The sequence below is a fragment of the Astyanax mexicanus genome, chromosome 5 (assembly GCF_023375975.1).
Source record: "Astyanax mexicanus isolate ESR-SI-001 chromosome 5, AstMex3_surface, whole genome shotgun sequence".
Taxonomy (NCBI): Eukaryota; Metazoa; Chordata; class Actinopteri; order Characiformes; family Acestrorhamphidae; genus Astyanax; species Astyanax mexicanus.
In genome coordinates, this window is record NC_064412.1 from 12,445,995 (window position 1) to 12,449,344 (window position 3,350).

Here is a 3,350-nt window from a genome sequence, read left to right on the forward strand (position 1 = left end):
TGTTTGTGAAGGACAATTATGATGAATGATTTACTGGTATCTGTTATCTTATGACAGAGTAAGAGTTTCACAATAAGAAATACAAATATAGTCCAGGACTAGGATCAATCCCTATGTGGAGAATCAAATTTATGGGTCAGTTCCTTAGATGGATATTATGCCTAGTGGTAGACTAGATTTTCCTTTCAATATAACATTTTAATTCAAATGCTATGTAGTCCAATACTAGGGTTAATCCCTGTCCTAAAACTCAACCCTATGAATATTTTGTGAGGATGAACTGATGTGAATAATCGTCATTAGGAAATGTGTGTCAGTGCTTGTCAGAAAGAACAGCTGATGTTTATATTTAGACCACCAGCTCACTGAGAGAGCTGAGTGAAAAGACTCAGTGTCCTGCGGAATGTCATTCACATGCTCTTCCTCAGGTCATGCTTCTCGCTAACGTACATTCGTAAACTTGTGTTGTGGGTGTGTGTGTGGGAGTGTTTTGGGCATAACCATGTACTAACAACTCTGTTGTTAGTCACAGGGTGGTAGGTATAGTAACAGGGTCACATGCTACAAGGTCAGGAAGGGTGAAGGGCAGATACAACAAGCCTGTAAAGTGTAAAGTGAAGCAATGGAGAATGGAGCCTCGCCCTTCTTTGTGACTGATGGGTTAAATGGGAAAAATGAGTCTCCATCACAACAAAACCCCTCCACCTTTTATTGTTTTTCTAGGAACTAGACAACCTGCATGAAACAAAACGTAGGTGTTCCGTTGGTACAAAACGGCAGCCACTTATTAAATGTTCCTAAATTAAATTCTTGCAAGGGCAAGTCCACTTCACTTCACCTCCATGGCTTTCTGAATGCGTGTTTCAGCAGTGATTAAAGTTCACCACACATATTTCAAGGTTGTGTTAGATCAATGTTTCTCAACATAGGCCCTGGAGGCACCCTGCCCTTCGCATTTTAGTGCTTTCACTGCTTTAGCATTCCTTACTGAAACTAAAATGTGAAGGGCACGGTTCTTTCAGGACTAGGGTTGAGAAACATTGTTTTAGATCAGTGTCCTAGATCAATCTGAAACACAAACATTTAAAGTAATCAGTATTTTTAGGACAAAAAAACATTTTGTAAACATAATCATGACAAGTTGTTCCAGAAGATTTAAATGTGGCATATTGATGTTGGTGTATGTCATACTGAGATACACTGTATGTTGAAGGAATAAAAAAAAAATTATATTATTATATTATATTATATTAGTATTATAGCCCTACATACAGTACAAATAAAAAAATAAAAGAATTACATTTATTATTGGTTTAAACCATTTAAGGAGTGTTATTTTAGAGTAGAAACACATTCTGCTTAAACAGAACGTCTTATTAAAGCATTCAAAAAATTACCAAATACTATGGCCTTTTAGTGATATTACATACAGTACATCTCTGCAGTTAAACTTGAAAAGACACATCAAAAGAACTGTTGCAGTTAACCTTAAAGCCGGCTTTTGAAGTGGAACAAAAATTCAATACACATAATGACAGAGCTGACAACTTGGCAGAAGTTACGCTTCTTTTCAAAAATGCACGCTGTGTTTAAGCAGCTTTGTCTTTCGCCTGTTTCCCTCAGGCAGTTACAAACCTGAACTGCTTCTTCTCTTCAGCACAAAAATGAAGGTGCCTGCAATCGGCCTGTTCATTATCATCCACGCTTTATTAGTCATTAGCACATATCACATGTTTCAAGGACAAAATCAATTATCCCCTGCAGTGTGAGCACATTAACACCACACTCTGAAAGCAAGGCCCCCTACTTCTCTCTTATCATGTATGTTGTGTTCCAGTTGTGTCTCCAGTTTTGTTTTTCTTTTTCCCAGCCATAACTTCAGTTTTATCATCTGAATTCACTTTAAAGAGGCAGCCATTCCTCTATAATCCACTGTCCATAACACCATGATCCCCTCAATGCTCCGGCACAATCTGACCAATCGTATCAGAACGCTATGACAACTGCCCAACAATAGCACATGGGTCTGTAGTTTGAAAGGGCTAAAGCTCTGATAACATAATAGATCAAGCAGTATACTTGGTGGAATGTGACCGCTCAGCATTCTGTTCAGGGGGCTGTAGGCCATGCATACCTAAACCCATGTGTCCAGTGTCCATCTGCATTTTTCAGCCGCATTCCTGATGGTAAAAATGGCGAGACATGTAACACAACACGGGATGGTCTATGAAAGTGGTCTATGAAAGGGGGTTAAAGCCCTAAGCACCAACATGTTTGGCTATGTCAAAACAATCTGCGTTTGATGCCTGTAGGGCTAAATCTGACCTCAGATATGTCAGTGTGAGGTGCACAGCTTATCTGTTTCTACTGTAGAATGAATCATTTAGACAGCAGGTTCTGACTAGTATTCACTTTTCAAGGTGTTGTGGAGAAGTATGAAGGACGTGCCTTGCAAGTAAAAACATGCAAAAGAGTCAGTGACGCAGTATCAGCACTATGCCCTTCAGCAAGTGACCTAAATTAACAAAAGAATTGTCAAAAGAATAGCCAAAAAGCATGCATAGGCTTTTTAATCATATTAAAAAGCTTTAAAACAACACTGTTTCTAGCAATCCACTAGTCTGAACATTTGTGAATGATTTATTTAGTGCTATTTTAGGTCTGTGACAGTCACTGTGCTGGTCAATGCTCTTCTGGTCTTATCTGAGGGAGAGATTATCTTGATCATGGTGTTTCCTGAAGCTTCCTTTAATCGAAAGTGAGTCATACAGAGTATTAGCTATTCCAAGCAAGGATTTGGAGCTTTCCACTGTGTTCTATTTTAGGAATATGAAGCTGTGTGCATGTGAACTCATCAGCTTGAGGATGCTTTGAGATGCATGTTATGTTATATTTTAGGATCACAGGTAATTTAGTGTTTACTTGGCGATTTACTTTAGAATGACTGAAAGCGTAGGGCAAATGCAGAAAAAGCAAAGCAGATTAGAAAAAAACTTGAATGTGGGACTCTTTTGTCAAAATGAACACCACACCCACGCACAGTCCATGATATCTGGGAAAGACTCGTTTGTCTGGTTTTTAAAGAAATTCAGTCTTAAAACATAAAGGAAGAAACATGAGAGCACACTTTGGTTAACACATAAACCCAAACTGATAGCGGTGTTGGAGGTAAGATGTATTTATTATATTACTACTGCATAGTGGGTTTATGTTCTTAAAAGCCGGCTCCAGTGTAATTTGATACCATAATCTCTCATGAATCGAGCTGTAGTGTAGATATGCAAATATGAAGATTTTGATTGGACGGTTTACGGTACGCCTGAACCGGTGACTCCGCCCAGCTCCGCCCT